The sequence below is a fragment of the Triticum dicoccoides genome, chromosome 3B (genome assembly GCF_002162155.2).
Source record: "Triticum dicoccoides isolate Atlit2015 ecotype Zavitan chromosome 3B, WEW_v2.0, whole genome shotgun sequence".
Lineage (NCBI taxonomy): Eukaryota > Viridiplantae > Streptophyta > Magnoliopsida > Poales > Poaceae > Triticum > Triticum dicoccoides.
This window is the reverse complement of record NC_041385.1, coordinates 825,226,314-825,237,025: the sequence shown is the minus strand read 5'-3', so window position 1 is coordinate 825,237,025 and position 10,712 is coordinate 825,226,314.

Genomic DNA, 10,712 nt, shown 5'->3' with positions numbered 1-10,712 from the left:
ATTCTTCTTGAACCGGGATCTTGAACCGGATATGGAGAGCTTCAAAGCTTTGTGGGATACCTCTTTCCCTTGTACCGGATTTTAAACCGGAATCTTCATTTTCAGCCGGAAATTTTCTGACAGCCTGTAAACTTGAACTTGCGAGAAGTTAATTCCTTTTTGAACCGGAAATTCTTAAACCGGATTTGAGAGCTTCAAAGCTTTGTGGGAGACATATTTCCCTTGAACCGGATTTTAAACCGGAATCTTTTCTGATGACCCGGAACTTCTTCATTGAGCCGGGATTTTGTAATTGTCATATACTTTCTAAGCCGAAAATTTTCTGACGGCCTTCAAATAACAGTTGCCTCCGGGACCAGGTTATCTTTCCCTCCATTGTCCTGGGATTTTTAAATTTGCTGAAACTGGCAAGACTTGTTGCGTCATATCATCGTAGCCCCCGAGTCTCAAGGTGACTCGAAGAGCTGGCTTGAGATTCTCCACATTTGACTGTCATATAAACCGGCATAACTTGTATATCATTGGTGTTGATAGCATGATGTGAATCCACAAAAGGTTGAGGTGACCGCGATGGGTTATAAATGATCCCGTATGAGCCGTGTCAGCAACTCGGCCAGTGGTTCCTTCCAACTGATGATTTGAAGTTAACCAAACTGTAGTGGCGGCGATTTGTGCGCCTGCCCATTGAGCCATCCAGTACAGATGGCGGCTGATGATAATTTGCCTCCAATTTGATAGAAAACCGGGCTACCCAAGCTGTGACTTGCTCATGCAGACATGCGCGGCCTGGTATGTTGATGTAGACCAGGCCACGAGAAATGGGTGGAAAAGATGACCTCAACATCATAGGCGGCTCAAACAGATGAACCGGCCGCAGTGTTGTAAACCGGCGCGGACGGGTGAGTCGGCCGTGACGTTTGTAAGCTGGCGCGGACAGCGAGTCGACCACGGCGTTATAAACCGGTGCAGGCGGGAGGATCGGCCGCAGGGGCGAACAATAGGTCAATCGCATGTGTTGATGTAGCGGGGGTAGCAACCTGCGCAGGATGAGCGCTAGTGCAAAAATAATATCTGCTCACGCCCCTTTTGCAACACCTTTTTGTGTGGAATAATGGTCCTGCGAAGAAATAACATAGACCACATAATTGTTCTTTGATAAAAAACAATGTGTTAAGAAAAATAAACTTAGATGGATATCACCTGATTTGTTCGGATGATGGATGATCTGTTCAACGCGGCAGAAATGTTTGTAAGCCGGTATGGACGGGCGAGTCGTCCTCCTTGTTGTAAACCGGCGCGGACGCATGAACCGGTGGCTAGGGCGGACGGGCGAATCGTCCGTGATGTGGTAAGCTGGCAAAAGGTATTTCGGCGACGGCGGGTACCTTTAAATAATGACTGGATTTGAACCTGCGTCCTTATGAGGTTTTCCTCTCCGTGTAGCAGACAGAAAAAAAAGTGCAACTTGATTTGTAGGCCTTGGTCTTTACGCCAGGGAGTAGTACTCCATCTAGTCGGATTCCTCTGAAATTACGCGTGTACACAACCACACGCAGGTGAACAAGCCTAGCAGATGATCCGTGACCCAGTGACTTGATAGATAATGTACTCCTTTGTAGGGCAACGCAACAGCAGAGATTGATTGTCGGTCTCGGCGGGTTACGACTGCAGGTAAAACAATCTGAAGCGGCAGGTTGCGAGACTGCGGTGGTGGTCTGACCGCATCGTTTCACCAATTCTCTTCTTTTTCTTCTTTGAAGTAACGTCAGATTAGCAATGATGGTAGTGGCTTGTCTTGTTGTGCACATACTCTTGAGTAAAAAAGGCAAATCCCTTGAGAATCCGTGATGTACACACAAAGCTTGCTTTTGGGAACCGAGACCGGATCTGTGTGGGTCCTTGCTGGTTCTGTCTCGTGGAGTTGACCCAGCGCGGTTTACGCGCAGCGGACACCGCTACTGGCCCTTCACATGAATCGTCTTTAGCGACGATCCGATGATGGTTTCTTTTTTGTATCGTCCGTCCATCTAGTAAATAAATCCAGCGTACCAAGGATTAACCCAGTGCTTGTACTATACAAGGGATTTGACCGATGCAGAGGTTCCACGTGACCTTCTCCGGGTGACTCAGGCTGCTTCCGGACGCGTGGCCGTCCGCGGCAACTAGGGTTGAGCCCTGTTTTTTTTTTCGACTGATGAACACGGAGTCGGTATAGATCTGACCTTGGCTCCTCCTGATCCAACTGATTTGCGAGCTTCTTGATCCTTGGGATAAATCCCTCCAAGAACTCAACACCACCGTGCGCGGGCCCCACGGTGGGCGCCAACTGTCGTGGATTTGTCACGGCAGATGTCCTTAGTGTCAGGACTTAGTCGCGAGGCCAACGCATCTATGTGGTAGCTTGAGAGGGGTTGAGTGGGACGAGAGACGCAGGGCGGATCAACACGCAAGACAAGGATTTAGACAGCTTCGGGCCCCGGGAAACACCATCCGGAATAGCCCTACATGCTGTTTGTGGCTAGGTCTCATTATGCTCATGAGGGAGTCGCCGTAAACCGGCTCTCCTCTTTGTGTCTAACCCTAGAGATTATTGCTTGTAGCTTGTAGCTTCTAACTTCTCCCTCTTTGGGGAGCCCTGCCCCTCCTTATATATGTTGAAGGGGCGGTTTACATGTGGAATCCTATTAGGATTACTCTATTACAAGTGGAGTCCTAGTCTTGCTTCCTTTGTAGGAGAATAGTCCTTACGCTTTCCTCATAAACCGGCCCACCCTTAAACGTGAACCGGCCTTCTGGGCCATGGGCCTCGTCATCCATCTGACCCGCCCGCCGGGTTACGAATGAACCGCCAAGACCGGGCGGGTTACCGGTGAGTCGTCCGGTCCGGCCGGGTTAAACTTCCAGCCGGTTTACACCGCGGGGTATATCCCCGACAGTATCCATTTTCTGAAAAGCTTGTGCCTGTTGGGCATCTTGCTCTCCTTCAGGTTTGCCAAGAGTGGCGTCATAGCAACTCATGGTTTGAAACCATAAGACTGCTCTCACGCGCCACCTCTTATAGTGGATACCCTCAAACATAGGAGGTCTCATGGAAGCAGCAAAACCATTCGAGGTAAATTGCCTATAATAAGGTTTTTGGATTGTTGGAAATATGAGCAATTTACCGAATAATTTTATTAACAGAAATACTAGATAAAGCATGACTAGTATAGCAGTGATGAAACAAGTCATGCGATTTGACAAAGAGAAGGTAAATAACATCTGCATATATAATCTAGAACCGATCATCTCTAGAGCAGGCAGTAGATCAAGATGCATAAGAGAGAAGGTAAACATCGTCTGCATATATGAGTTTGAAGTAAACACATCTATAACAGACAGTAGATGAAGTTGCTTATACGACATAGAACCTAACATACGTAGGACAGAAACTAGAGCCAAGAACTGTAGTATGACTTCTAACAGAAAGGAGAAGAACACGTACGGCACAGCAGCATCAGAAGCGCTGGACTTGGGGTCGGTGTCCTCGCCTGCCATGTCGTCGAGGAGGTCGTGGACGTCGGGGAAGAAGTCGTCGTCCGGGAAGTAGTCGTCGGCGACCGGATCGTCCGTGATGAAGCAGCCAGTAGTCGCGCAGAGCGCTCCCCAAAAACCTTATCACCCTTCTCCCGTACAGGACTCAAGAGTGCGGTTTCGGAGGCCTACTGTCCCGACCTGCGGTGCACGCCGCAAGCCAGGATGAGGAAGACAGCGGTAGCTCAGGGAATGGAACCGGTGGCGAGTGGAAGGAGAAGTTCTGGTGCGTCTCTCTGAGAGGAGCGACCTCCCTTTTATAGGCGCAAGAGAAGGAGGCGAACAGGCTGCGGCGGGAGGTGAAGCAATGGAGGGAGACGAAACGAACAGGCAGCACGCGAAGAGGTGCGCGCCGTTCGTTCGTATTCACGCTCCACTACAGCAAAACGTTTCAGCTCCCGTGTGACCGTTCGTATACCCGTCGTGCGTGGCAAAAATTTAGACATCGGCTCGGCTCATTCCCGCAACCCGCGGCGCGTTGTGACGAGGCATGGCGTGGCGACTACTTCCTCTATGTTGCGTCAGCGCTTCCGCTTCAGTCTATGAGGGTACGTAGACAATACTCTCCCCTCTCGTTGCTATGCATCACCATGATCTTGCGTGTGCGTAGGAATTTTTTTGAAATTACTACGTTCCCCAACAGTGGTATCAGAGCCTAGGTTTTATGCGTTGATGTTATATGCACGAGTAGAACACAAGTGAGTTGTGGACGATATAAGTCATACTGCCTACCAGCATGTCATACTTTGGTTCAGCGGTATTGTGAGATGAAGCGGCCCGGACCGACATTACGCATACGCTTACGCGAGACTGGTTTCACCGTTACGAGCACTCGTGCTTAAAGATGACTGGCGGGTGTCTGTCTCTCTCACTTTAGCTGAATCGAGTGTGGCTACGCCCGGTCCTTGTGAAGGTTAAAATGGAGTCTATTTGACAAACTATCGTTGTGGTTTTTGATGCGTAGGTAAGAACGGTTCTTGCTAAAGCCCGTAGCAGCCACGTAAAATTTGCAACAACAAAGTAGAGGACGTCTAACTTGTTTTTGCAGGGCATGTTGTGATGTGATATGGTCAAGACGTGATGCTATATTTTATTGTATGAGATGATCATGTTTTGTAACCGAAGTTATCGGCAACTGGCAGGAGCCATATGGTTGTCGCTTTATTGTATGAAATGCAAACGCCCTGTAATTGCTTTACTTTATCACTAAGCGGTAGCGATAGTCATAGAAGCAATACGCGCCGGTGACGATGGTGATCATGACGGTGCTTCGGAGATGGAGATCACAAGCACAAGATGATGATGGCCATATCATATCACCTTATCTTGCTTTGATTGATAGTAGCATTTTAAGATGATCTCTCACTAAATTATCAAGAAGTGTTCTCCCTGAGTATGCACCAGTTTTGCACATGCAAAATACTCAGGTTTCACCATTGAAAACTACTCCATCTCACGTGATGATCGGTTATGGTTTAGTTGATTTGGAGGAGGCGGGCGGCGGAGGAGGAGCGCGCGTGGATGTCCCTCTTGTTCTCATGCTCATACAAGTGGGGAAGGAGCCTCCCTTATAAGGAGGTCCAACTCCCCTAAACTAGCAATGTGTGACTAAACTTTAGTAGTATCCTTTGCCTTGCACAAATGGGCTAAGTGGGCCTTTAGAATTTATTAGGAATTTCTGAAATAGTTATTGAGCTGCCTCAATATAGACTAAATTCCATCACATCAAAGGGGGATGGAGTAGACAACAGAGCAGGAAAGGGAGGAAACATGATGAGTCAACGGACGAACGCACCAACCCGAGTCCTCTCCTCGGTCCATGGAAAGTCAGGCACCACCAAGAAATCGGGCTTTGCTTTGCCGATGACATGAGCGTAGCAACAGCCAACAGGGTGCTATAGATGTTTCAGCCGGCGCCGTTGGCCTCCAGCTTCCTCGCTAGCCTGCCTGAAGATTAGTAGATGCGCGCGTGCGCCGCCTTCCGCTGCCGTCTTTTAGCTGATCCGTTAATCTGTTGCAACCTCCCAGGGCCAACGCCTTAATCTCGAGCTCCTCCATAGCCAGTTCTTGGGGAAATTCCGTTCTTGGTGTTGGTGCCGACGGATACAGGCACGGCGTCGCAATTTTTATTTAAATGAGAAAAGCTAGACTATAATATTTGTGGATGAGGCGGAGCTTGCGTCGGTGCGGGGCTTGTAGAGATAAGATGGTAAGGTGTGGCGCTCGCATGGGGCACGTGTGCGGACCTAATGATTCAAGCGCTGTACGCCCAAATTAGAGCCCTAAGCTAAAAATATCTCCACGTTATCGGCCGAGTCCGCGAACATCATATGAGAACCGGTTATTATTCAACCCATATGTTAAAGGCAAATGCTAGGCGCCGGCACACCAGCCGAAAGTTTCGGCCGGTCCCGCCCCAGCCCGTTTGATGCGAGCCGTTTGGCCAATGGATCTAGGCAAAAAAGAAAAAACGATTCAGATGGCAATGGATAGGGTATGGACGGGTACAACCTTCTTCTGCTCAAATTCATACCCACAGAAAATTTCTATACCCGCCCACTTTAATACCCATGGGCATAAATTGGCACCCACGGCCATACCCATCGGGTAACCTATACCCAATGGGTATCCAGTGGGTATAATATATAACATTTAAAATTTTAAAATGTAGAGAAATGAGTTTAAAATTCAAGTGATCATGGACAAGTAGTATAGCACTAACACATGTTGCTATGGTGGGTGGCCTCTTGAAGGCATCAAGGGAGTATGAGCGGCGGTTGGTGGAACCCGGTATAGTGTGACGTCATTGTGGGAATGGGGAATCACTGGATCGAGCATTGGATTACGGGCGAAGAGTCGAGATTTCATCTTTTCAATGAGTTACATAGGACGCATGAGCAGTGGCGAGCAGGTGCTTATGTGTCTATGAGCTATGACCGATTTAAGGATTCGGTACTTAGGATGGGCCATACGAATTGGATGATGACCCCACATGTCATAGGAGTTATTTTCATTTATTAAGTTTTTCTGGGTATCCATTGGATTACCGATGGGCGCATTTTTATACGCATATCCTACCCATATATTTTGCGGGTATGAATACCCATTACCCATGGGTATAAAATCTCTTCAAGTCTTGTCCATACCTGTTGTTTTGAGGTAGGGTACCCGCGGGTACCCATACCCATGGGCAAAACTGCCATCCCTACCCACGTCTTCTGCTTTCTCGGGTTGGATCTGCAACTCCCGCTCAGGATCCTCGTCGCCACGCCTGCAGTCCGCTCCGGTGGCCGTCCTCATTGCCGGCCGTCCTCGTGGTCGGTCCCCACCCTCACCGGCCGTTCTCGCCGTTGAATGGATGTAGTCAAAAACTACCTCAATCCATGCAACAGCTGCGCCTGCGGTTGCAGCTCCACCGGCGACGGTTATAGCTCCCCTCCGGTTGTAGCTCCATCGCCACCCCTCGCTGCACGGAATTGCGTCGGCGACGACCACCAGTCAGTCAACGCCATTGAATGGATGTAGCAGAAAACTTCACCGATAGTAGCAAAAATAAACTACGGATGCAGCAAAAATCAGACACCGTCATCGTCTTCGTGAGGTCGCAACTCCGCCTTACATGGATGTAGCAAAAAACTTCAGCGGTAGTAGCAAAAATCTACTACGGTTGCAGCAAAAATCGTCGTTGTCATTGTCGCGAAGTCGCAGCTCCGCCTGGTGGATGTAGCAAAAAACTTTGCTGGTAGTAACAAAATCCAACTACGGTTGCATCTTCTCTTTGCTGCGCAGTTCCATTGAAGCTTTTCTGCCTATGGTTGAAGCTTTTTTCAACAGCTGTTGAAGCTGTTCTAGGTGAGGGTTGCAACACTAGTATACGCGGGTGCATCTAGCCATGGCGGCAGGCAGCCATGCCGGCCGGCGAGGGAGTGCCTGGACGTTGGCGATGGAGGTCGTGGTCGTCCAGTCACAGCCCAGGGGGGGGGAGGGGAGGGGATGCGCCCGCATGAAGGCTGGAGGTAGGGGATGGATCTCGCCATGGCGGCAGGCAGCCATGCGGGCCGGCGAGGGGTGTTGATGTCAAAACCGGCGGATCTCGGGTAGGGGGTCCCGATCTGTGTGTCAAGGCTGATGGTAACAGGAAGCAAGGGACACAGATGTTTACCCAGGTTCGGGCCCTCTCGATGGAGGTAAAACCCTACTTCCTGCTTGATTAATATTGATGATATGGGTAGTACAAGAGTAGATCTACCACGAGATCGTAGAGGCTAAACCCTAGAAGCTAGCCTATGATGGTATGATTGTAATTGTGATCGGCCTTCTAAGGACCAACCTCTCCGGTTTATATAGACACCATAGAGGGCTAGGGTTTACATGGAGTCGGTTACAAGAAAGGAAACACAATATCCGGATCGCCAAGCTTGCCTTCCACGCAAAGGAGAGTCCCATCCGGACACGGGCCGAAGTCTTGAGTCTTGTATCTTCACGCTTCAATAGTCCGGACGTTGTACGCAGTCTGGCTGTCCGGATACCCCCTAATCCAGGACTCCCTCAGTAGCCCCTAAACCAGGCTTTAATGACGATGAGTCCGGCGCGCGGTATTGTCTTCGGCATTGCAAGGCGGGTTCCTTCTCCGAATACTCCAAAGTAGTTATTGAACACGTAGACCGTGTTCGGATCTGCAAGATGATCTTCACATAGCATAAACCCGATCCGTTGGCAATCTTCGGGCATCGTGCCCTTGCATCGTGGCCTGGTCCAACGCGGACCAACGTTTCTTACCCCACAACAACTCGTGTTACGAGGCGGTTTTATTGACACGTCCCATCGAGGCAGAGATCGTGTTCCTCTTATTACAGGATTTTCCATTAATATGGGCGTGCGTGACCCCATGACGGCCGTTGGTATTACCCCGCGTGTTTTTAGATAAGCCTCAAACGGCCACACCAAGGACTCTTGATATTCATCCCCTTTATAAAAGGGGTCGAAGCCTATGCCTCTTCTCCACCTTCCTCGTGCCTTCTTACACCTCGAGTTCTAACACCTGAACAAGATTCAACACCCCAGATCCTCCAACATGTCCGGATCCGTCCCTCAAGGCCAGTGGGGGGCCTCCTCGATTTAAGAGGACGACATTGCGAAGCTTAGGGAGGTCGGATACCTGACCGCCGACATCCAACACAGGCTTCCTGCACCAGGGCAGGTCATCCCCACACCGGAGCCTAATGAGTGCGTCGTTTTTGTCCCGCACTTCCTCCGCGGCCTGGGCTTCACCCTCGATCCCTTTGTGAGGGGGCTCATGTTCTATTATGGGTTGGATTTTCATTATCTGGCTCCAGACGCTATCCTCCATATCTCGTCGTTCATTATTGTGTGCGAGGCTTTTCTCCACGTCACTCCACACTTCGGCTTATGGCTCAAGACCTTCAATGTGACGCCGAAGATGATCGAGGGGCGACATGTGGAGTGCGGAGGTGCCGTAATAAGTAGAAATGCCGATGCCCCATGGCCAGAGGGTTCTTTCCCAGAAGTATCCGATGTATGGCAACGAAGGTGGTTTTATGTCACGGCTCCCAGAGGCACAAAGTGGGTGGCTGCCCCCGAGTTTTGCTCGGGCCCTCTGTCACAGTTGGCGTCTTGGGCAGACGTAGGACGGAATTGGGGGCCCACTGGTGATGTACCAGTACTGCAGAATCGCATCCGGGAGCTTCTTGATAGGGACATTAACCTTGTCAGCATAATGCAAGTGATGTTAATCCGATGGATGTTGCCGTGCCAACGCCGGACTCTCCGGATGTGGGAGTTCAATCCGGAGGGTCTGCGGACTGTCAAGCACTTCTTGGGCTTGAAGCTCAAAGAGATGTGCAAATTATTCTTCGGACGGAAAGTAGTGTGTCCGGATACCATTGAGGATGCGGGTCTAAGCTGCAATCGCCTAGATACTCAAGTAAGTAGCCTTGATACCAGACACCCTGTTTTGTATTTGTCATGATTGTTTATTCTGAAAATCATCCGTGTCCAGGAATGGCTCAGCAAGGCAGAGAGAATCAGGTGTCCGACGCCACTTCCCGAAGGCTCGCCCGCCCCCACCATGGCCAAGATGCTCGACCGGGTACTCAGCAGAATGCCCTCGGGGAAAGTCAATGGGAGGAACGAAGAAACCGAACCCCACATGCTACGCATCCGAACCGGGGGAATTGTTACCTCCCCCAAGGAGGATAGTCGGGGAGGAGAGGCTAAGGCCTCCTTCCTGCGCGGGAAGAAGAGGGTCGCCTCCGAAGATTTGAAGGCGGAGATGCCCAAATTAGGGAAAAAGACATCCCCAGGGGGCCTTGCCCTGACGGGCACCCTCACCGCACCATGCCCTCCAATGGGCCAGCCCTCCAACGAGCTGTAAGTCAATCTACAATCCGAAGGTACTGTGTTTCTCCTAGATCAATAACCAAGATTCAACTTTTTGCAGTCCGGCCAGCAGCTCCTCTCAACAGGGTTCGTCTTCGGGGGACCTTCCTTCGGAGATGATGGAGAGCGAGACCCCACCCCCTTCTCCGACTCATGAAGCGGGCGACACCGAGGTGTCGTCACGGAGGAGTCCGGATCTGGCGAAGCCGGGAGTCAATCCGTCAGCCGCCCTGCACCCTGAGCATTTGGCTACAACGGGGGGGCGATGGGAAGAGTCCGACGCAGTTCGATGTCCGACCGGACGTACTAACGGGCTTGCTGGAGCGAGCTGCGCTCTCGGAGGAGCACTGCTCATTAATGAGCGCGGTGCTCAAGAAGATTTCATCCGCTACAAGTGGTTTGAATGAAGCATTCACAAGCCTGCTCAGAGGCTTTGAGGTATGTAATGGAGAATTCGCTATTTCTTTGGTTGTAAGGCATGCGCTAGGTGTGCTCCATATAGATAGTAGCCCCTGAGACTCTGGTTGCCCGCCCTAGGTGGCAAACGGGGGATCATAAACCAATGATAGTGCTGTAAATGTGTGCAGGTACCTGTGGGTCCGGACGCCGGCCAGTCCATTGAAGTTGCCAAACTAACGAGGCAAATTGGATCGATTGATGCCGATATCATGCTGGTGAATGAGCGGCTGGACAAATGACAAGGTATGTGTCATGCCTTCCCTTGTATAGGGAATATGAAG